This window comes from Chrysemys picta, chromosome 24 (genome assembly GCF_011386835.1).
Source record: "Chrysemys picta bellii isolate R12L10 chromosome 24, ASM1138683v2, whole genome shotgun sequence".
Classification (NCBI taxonomy): Eukaryota; Metazoa; Chordata; order Testudines; family Emydidae; genus Chrysemys; species Chrysemys picta.
In genome coordinates this window covers 1,002,264-1,010,679 of record NC_088814.1, presented here as the reverse complement: position 1 = coordinate 1,010,679, position 8,416 = coordinate 1,002,264, and the positions used below count along the sequence as shown (strand labels likewise).

The 8,416-nt window shown below is 55.2% G+C and overlaps 1 long non-coding RNA gene across 1 annotated transcript; it reads right to left on the bottom strand.

Moving 5' to 3' along the window:
- Positions 1–6,376: 6,376 nt before the first annotated feature.
- LOC122172538 (uncharacterized) lies at positions 6,377–8,353 on the bottom strand. Its single transcript, XR_006172940.2, has 2 exons — positions 8,213–8,353; positions 6,377–7,846 (listed from the first exon to the last, which is right to left on the bottom strand). It is a non-coding gene; the product is annotated as an uncharacterized LOC122172538 (long non-coding RNA).
- Between the last annotated feature and the right edge of the window lie 63 nt (positions 8,354–8,416).

Here is an 8,416-nt window from a genome sequence, read left to right as displayed (position 1 = left end):
GTAAGTAAATGACTAGAACAAGCACTTTGCCACAGCTCAATTACACCTGCGTCACCCCGCTGCCTGAGTCATTTCACACCGGAATGGAGCATGGACTGCAGGGAGCAAGCCTGGGAGGGCCAGGGGCGATCTGGGACCCAGTCTGACTTTCCCAGCTCTAGAAGGAGAGGAAAGGAGAGGCATAAATTAAGCTCCCTATAAAGGATCTGGTCTGAACAGGGCCGGCCCTAGACCAAATGGCGCCCTAGGCGAGGAGCCTCTTTGTTAAACTTTTGAATACCTTATTTTTTATTGCATTTGTAGCCCATTTCATGAGTTAGATGCATGATTTATCCCTGTCACGTAAGACGATAAATGTGCACGCTAGGATCTGTAAATCTATTTATTCATGCCATATGTAAACAAATAAAAATAATTTGTTTCCTTTAAATTGATAGAAACTTTTTAATTTGAAGAGTAACTGAAATGTACTAACATCAAGAAATTGAACTGTGCACCAACATTGGGTGGACATAATAATATAAGAGCGGCCAGACTGGGTCAGACCAAAGGTCCATCTAGCCCAGTATCCTGCCTTCCGACAGTGGCCAATGCCAGGTGCCCCAGAGGGAATGAACAGAACAGGGAATCGTCAAGTGATCCATCCCCGGTTGCCCATTCCCAGCTTCCGGCAAACCAGTATTAAGTAGTGTTCCAGTAGGTGACAGCCTTAGAATGTTAACCCTCGTCCTGTTCTTTTTGCGGATACAGACTAACACGGCTGCTACTTTGAAACCTGGTCCTTTAGTGCCCAAGGTCGCTTTTCTCACCTTTGCCCTCACGAACTGAAGCAGCGTCAGATCCAAAGACAGGCCAATGGCACTTTCAAGCGCTGAAATAGCACGCGATGTCAGTGTGACGAACTGGGACTGTTCTTGCTGGGGTGTGTGAATGCTGACAGGGGAGTGTGACTAGGATGGTCTGCATCGGGGGATGGGAGCCGGCCCAAGGGAACATACCTGAGCTTGTAACATGAGAACCCAGGAGGGGGTTGGAGGTCAGATGACTCCGGGGCCCGGGAAACTGAACAAAGGCTGTGGGAGGGGGCGCTGAAGGCAGAGTGCTGGAAGCAGGCTGGAAGGAGGCTGGAGAGATGGCTGGGAGGCAGAGATGGCTCTGACCCCCCAAGGGGGGTGGGCTGGCATGCCCTGGGACCCCAAGCTGGACCTAACTGAGGGGGGCCCTGTTGTCTGTGCCTGCAAGACCTGTCTTGGACTGTATTCCTGTCATCCAAATAAACCTTCTGCTTTACTGGCTGGCTGAGAGTCATGGTGAATCGCAGGAAGCGGGGGGTGCAGGGCCCTGAGTTCCCCAAAACTCCGTGACAACTGGTGGCAGCGGCGGGATCTACTGCACCCCGTGGACGGCGCTTCCTGCAGTAAGTGACTGGGGAGCAGTAAAACGAAGGGGGATTGACGGGGACCAGGCACGCTGAAGAGTGGGAGAGAGACGGTTATTACCCCTGGGAGTGTGTGACCAGCGAGAAGGACTTTTGCAGTAACAGGGTCCCCTGGGGGGATCGCAGCGAGTGGTCCCAGGGGCGGAGGAGTCTGCAGCTCGACCCTGGCAGAGAGGTGGTGACCTCGAGAAGGGCTGGCACACTAGGGGTCCCCCTGGGAACTGTGGGGAGCTGTGAGCACACAGGCCGGTGAGTGGCCAGCAGGAAGATGTATGCCAAGCGGCTTAAGAGCGACCTGGTGGAGCTGTGCAAGCAGAGGCGGCTGCGCATTGGGAGGCTCACCAAAGAACAGCTCATTGCCCAGCTGGAGGCGGAAGATCGCGCGAATGAACTGATCCCTGTGTCTCAGGGAAGCAGCCTGGCAAATGCAGCGCAGGCACCAGTGTCTGTCCCAGCTGGGAGTGGTCAGCCCGCTGCTGAGGGCTTCCCGAGACCCCTCCTTCCTATGCCTAGGGGAAGGGTGGGGAGGAGCCCAGCAAATACCGAAGGCGCTGTGACCCCCCCGGCCAGCAGGGGGTCCCCCCGGCGAAGCTCGCCGGCCAGCAGAGGATCCTCCCGGCGACGTTCGGCATCCGGGGAGCGGAATTGGCTGGAATGGGAGAAAGAGCTAAAACTGAGGGAGCTGGAGGATCGTGAACAACAGAGACAGCATGAACGGGAGGAGAAAGAGAGACAGCATCAGCATGAACGGGAGGAGAAAGAGAGACAGCATCAGCGTGAAGAGAGACAGAGACAGCATGAACGGGAGGAGAATGAGAGACAGAGACAGCATGAAGAGAGACAGCGTCAGCATGACCTGGAACTGGCGAGATTGAAGGGCAGCGAACCCCCGGTTGCGGTGAGTGAGGGGGGACCCAGGACTGCACGGAGCTTTGATAAGTGCATCATGGCCCCATACAAGGAGGGGGAGGACATGGATGACTTCCTGGAGGCCTTTGAGACGGCCTGCGAGCTGCACCGGGTGGATCCCGCGGACAGACTCCGGGTCCTTACCCCCTTACTGGACCCCAAATCCGTGGCATTGTACCGCCAACTGGGAGAGGCAGAGAAAGGGGACTACGAACTATTCAAAAAGGCCCTGCTACGTGAGTTTGGGCTGACTCCTGAGATGTACCGGGGAAGGTTCCGGAGTCAAGATAAAACCCCTGAGATCTCATATCTGCAACTAGCCGTCCGCATGGAAAGATACGCCAGCAAGTGGGCTGGTGGGGCCCAGACGAAGGAGGACCTGATTAAACTGCTGGTACTGGAGCAACTGTATGAGCGGTGCCCATCCGACCTGAGGCTGTGGTTGGTGGACAGAAAGCCAGAGAACCCGCGACACGCCGGGCAGCTGGCTGATGAGTTTGTAAAGAGCCGGTCAGGGGGTGGCAGGGAGGAGCCCCAAAGGAACAGGCCCGCCGTGATGCAGAGAGAGAGTCACCCTGGGACCTCCCAAAGAGGGAATATGGGGAATCCCCTCCCACGGGGAATGCCCAGCGTCAGGGACAACCGACCGGCTCGAGGGGACCCACAGGACATGAGCTGCTATTACTGCGGCCGAAGAGGCCACGTTCGGGCCCAGTGCCCCAAGCTCAAGGACAGACTGAGCAGACCGAACCCGCATAGGGTTAACTTGGTAGAGGCCCAGACGGACGAGGGGCAGGCTTCTCACGCAAGAGGGGCTGGCAGCTTATCAACTGCTCAAGAGAGAGAAGGGCCCCAGGCCAGCTCCTCTAGGGGGCTGGATGCCCCAGACTCAGGGTTTTTGGTTTATACGGTGGGCGCGGGGCTGTCCCTCCGGAGAGAGTACCTTGTTCCCCTGGAGGTGGATGGGAGGAAGGTCAATGGATACTGGGATACGGGCGCAGAGGTGACGCTGGCCCGGCCCGAGGTGGTGGCCCCAGATCAGGTGGTGCCCAACTCCTACCTGACCCTGACGGGGGTGGGCGGAACACCAGTCAAAGTGCCCGTGGCAAGGGTACACCTGAAGTGGGGGGCCAAGGAGGGCCCCAAGGATGTGGGGGTACACCCGTATCTGCCCACTGAGGTATTGATGGGGGGGGACCTGGAGAACTGGCCAAGCAACCCCCAAAAGGCACTGGTTGTGACCCGCAGTCAGAGCCGGCGAGGGGCCCTGCGCCCTGGCCTTGGGGGGGGTGCCTTGCCTGAGGCGCAGGACCCTAACCTGGTGGGGAGGGAACGCCCAGGGACGCGGCTCAGGGAGGCTGCAGCTTCGGACCCAGCGGGCGAGAAAGAGCAGGTGGCCATCCCTGTCCCAGCTGCTGAGTTCCAGGCCGAGTTACAGAGAGACCCCTCCTTGCGGAAGATAAGGGACCTGGCCGACCTCAATGCGGTACAGACCATGGGACGAGGTGGCCGGAAAAGGTTCCTGTGGGAGAAGGGGTTCCTGTACCGAGAATGGGCTCCCCCAGGGAAAATGGAGTCAGGGGGGATCAGGAGGCAGCTGGTGGTACCCCAGAAGTATCGCCGCCAGCTGCTGTGCCGGGCCCATGACATTCCCCTCTCGGGGCACCAGGGAACCTGGCGTACCCAGCAGAGGCTGCTACGGAGCTTTTACTGGCCTGGGGTCTTTGTTACTGTCCGACAGTACTGCGGATCCTGTGACCCCTGTCAGAGGGGGAGGAAGGCCTGGGACAAGGGGAAAACAGCTTTAGGACCTTTGCCCAGCATAAAGGATCCTTTCCAGAGGGTGGCCAAGGTTAAAAGGGCGGCTCTAAACCAAGAGAGCCCAAAGCACAGACCTCCAGACTGGAGCGCTGGGAGAAGACCACAGCCCAGTTGGAACCCCAGAGGTATGGGGGTGGGAAAAGGGCACAGGCCGCATAAACCTTCCCACATGCGAACTGCGAGTGCCATCAAGCACCCCCGACCTAAGGGGGGGCGTGAAACTGGAGGGGCCTGGTGTAATTCTCACCAAGGAACTGGAGGGATGCGGGGGCATCCATGGGAACGGGGGTAGGTTCGAACTTCCCCGGGTCACTGGCTAAAGTGACCCTGCTCAGTTCGGTCTCGAAGGGGGGAGAGATGTGACGAACTGGGACTGTTCTTGCTGGGGTGTGTGAATGCTGACAGGGGAGTGTGACTAGGATGGTCTGCATCGGGGGATGGGAGCCGGCCCAAGGGAACATACCTGAGCTTGTAACATGAGAACCCAGGAGGGGGTTGGAGGTCAGATGACTCCGGGGCCCGGGAAACTGAACAAAGGCTGTGGGAGGGGGCGCTGAAGGCAGAGTGCTGGAAGCAGGCTGGAAGGAGGCTGGAGAGATGGCTGGGAGGCAGAGATGGCTCTGACCCCCCAAGGGGGGTGGGCTGGCATGCCCTGGGACCCCAAGCTGGACCTAACTGAGGGGGGCCCTGTTGTCTGTGCCTGCAAGACCTGTCTTGGACTGTATTCCTGTCATCCAAATAAACCTTCTGCTTTACTGGCTGGCTGAGAGTCATGGTGAATCGCAGGAAGCGGGGGGTGCAGGGCCCTGAGTTCCCCAAAACTCCGTGACAGTCAGTCTCTCATTAGCCATCATCCATCAAAGATATGTTTTAATGAGCCTGAGCTTTGAAAAGCTGCACTCACCACTCGTGACTGTCACTGGCAGCGTGAGCAGAATCCTCAAAGCTATCCACACATTAGGAAAAGTGTCCTCCAGCTCTGCATCATGCATGAATTGGAGAACTTGGAGTGGAAAGTGTTTCCCGTGTGGCAGAATGGGATGGCTATTGTCCAAGTCGACATAGAGGTCTTTAGCATTGATGTCCGAACACTCCCCATGTGTCAGCGTCCGGTGAAGATCCAGTGAATTGTTCAAGAGTCTTTTCCTGTCCCCTGGCAGCTTACTAAGGTCATACAACCCTTCCTCCCCCCCCCGCCCCGCCTTCTTTTCATGGTGCTTCATTTGTCTGAACCTTTCTTCAATGGACACTCAAGCAGTGTCAAGGAGCGAGCAAAAAAACTCCCTCGTGAATTTTTCTCCCAAGCTTCCCATCACCTCATCTCTGCCCTCGTAACCAAACTGTCTCTTCTTCTGATGAATACAAGTTTCCTTGAAGACAGGCTCAAATCCTCAGTTTTCCACCATTTCTTTGCCACTAGTGATGGCATCTTCAAATCTGTTGTCTCTGTAGGCCACAATGAAATCAAGGCAGCTTCTAATCAAGGTCGCGATGTCGGAGTTTGTAATGCCTTGCTTACAAAATTTTCTTGGAACAGGATATGGGCCAAACCACAATTGCGACCAGAAATTTGAAGTGAGTGATCTGGTTTGCCAGGCTTTGTGCCTCATGTCGGATTCTGGCCTTGGCTTTACTCGACTGCGCCGGTTCCACCAGGGTGTCATAAACCTCAGTCACTTGGTACCTCACTGGCCTTATGCTGCCTATGCAGCTCTCCCAGCGAGTGTCACTTAGCGGTTTCAGGGTTAGATCTGTAACATTGTCCGTGAGGATCTTCCACCTGATCGCTGATGCTGAAAACAGGGCATATATCCTTTGCAGTAGTCCGGAGAAAGAGATTGAATCTAAAGAAGATGACGCTGCGTCTGACACAACTAGGTTGAGGGAACGGCAGCCAGAGCTGTTTCTGTCATCACGCGAGGTTGATTCTTCCTTATCCTTTCTCTCCTTTTCACGTAAGCCAGATTTTTCTCTATTACTCCGCTTGTCATGTGAGCCACGCTCTCCTTCACGCCGCCAGGAAACCTGGACAATTCTCCATCACTTTCCTCACATCTCCATTCCTTATCTTCAAGTAAATCTGCTAATTCCTTACTAACAGGAGTTCTGTCATTTACACTTCGCTCCTCAATTTCTTCTGCATTGGGACAATGGCTACTGCCTACAGCCCTGTCTGTGTTGTTCTGTTTCATATATTTTCCCATCAAATTTGCCCCTTGCTGCAAACTAGATGCAATTGTGCTTTTCACTTCCTATACTGAGCTCCTGAAGGCTTCTTCCGGGGCATCGTTTATTTCCTACGGGGGAAAACAGACAGTATTAGGGAGAGCAAAAGTCCATGTTCTGCAGTGTTGGGCCTGGTCTACACTAATCCCCCAATTCAAACTAAGGTACGCAACTTCAGCTACGTTATTCACGTTAGTCGACGTACTTTAGTTCGAACTTACCGCGGTCCAGACGCGGCAGGCAGGCTCCCCTGTCGACTCCGCGTACTCCTCGCGGCGAGCAGGATTACCGGAGTCGACGGGGAGCACTTCTGGGTTCGATTTATCGCGTCCAGACAAGACGCGATAAATCGAACCCAGAAGTTCGATTGCCAGCCGCCGAACCAGCGCGTAAGTATAGACAAGCCCTTAGAAAGTCATCAAACAGTACGTGTTTAGCATAGCAAAAGAAGTAACTATTTCTTTTATATTGCTGCATAGATAGGGATTCAATAGATATCTCTGGTGTCTCATTAAATATGTCCTTTATTAGGCACTACTTATACTCTTCAAGACTTAAAACAAGTACACTTTCACAGTTACACAATAAAGCAAGGTTCACAATATCGCAGCTGGGCTTTCACTTCATTCTTGTATCTCACTGACTGACTGGCGACGCCACGCCCCTTAAGTACCCGGGAGGGCTGGGCTGACAACGTTCTTGGAGGTTCGAGGAAAATGTAGTTCTCAGAAAGTTTGGAAGGTTCCACGAGATTCTACAGAAGTCCAGAACATTCTAGGAGGTTAGTGAAAAATGAATCCACACACGGAATACCTGGAACATTTTACTTCAAACGTTCTATTTTCCCTTTTGTCACTAACAACAAAAACAGCCCCCCCAAGCCCAGCACCCCATGCGGTCGCCTGCACCTAAATCCGGCCCTGGTTCTGATCAGTGCGCTGTGACAGCGCATGGCTGGCTCTCCCTACTCCCCTCACTGAGCACTGGAGAGTTACAGCCTCAGCAGAATAACGTGCAGCCAAGTGAGGAAGAGGGGACCAGTGGGGACTCACACAGGTTAATTCTCCTGTTTCCATGCAGCATCAGCATTTTAGGAGGCGCTTCCTTGGTGTGGAGGTGTCTGGGTTTGTGGATCAAGCGTCTCCTCCAGCAGGAACTGCAGAATAGACAGCCGAGGAAGGACCCCAGTCTAGCAAATGGCTCTGTGCTGCATACAGGAAGGAACTCATGCCAGAGCAGGGCAGACCAGTGCGCCATCTTTGAGAATAACAACAGCACTTGTCATCCACAGATCTCAAAACACTTTACGAAGGAGGTCAGCAACATCACCCCCATAGGACAGACAGGGAAACTGAGGCCCAGCGAGAAGCAGTGATTTGCCAAAGGTCAGTGGCAGAGTCAAGAACGGAACGCCAGCCAGTCTCCTGCCTCTCCCAGACATTAATGCTGCACCTGTGGGAGCCGGGAGGAAAGGACTTGGTCATTAGTTGTGCGCCCTGGTCTGACGTCACCCTGTGATGTGGGTCTGTCCTTTAGCTGGGGGCAGAAGGCAACTGGCCCACAGGGCTCATTAGCCCACAGTGACCCGAGAGGTCTTTGTGCCCAAGTGCTCCCATCCCAGTGTCGGTCTTTCTGCAAGGAGCATCCGTCTCTTTGGGCTTTGCCATCCCAATATTTGGGGCTTTCCTTCTGTCAGAGCAGTGCCACGGGAGCCCTCTTGGGACCAAGGCCCTGCTGTGCTAGGGGCTGTACAAAGAACAAAGGCAGGCCCTGCCCTCGTGCAGGTTTGGACAGAAGGCCGGGGACAAGGGGCAGCACCTATTGCGTGGCCACCACAGCCGGCTCGAGGCCTGAACAGCAGGCTAGGGAGGTGGGTGTGAGGACTGGAGTGGGACGCAGAGGGTCCGGCTGGCCAGGCTCCTCCTCGGGCTGCTTGTTCTGGCTCGGTGGCGCTGTTATTGTAGGGTCGCTCCCGGAGCTGCCCCGCGGAGAGCGGGGGGGGGAGGCTCTGAACTGTCCCAG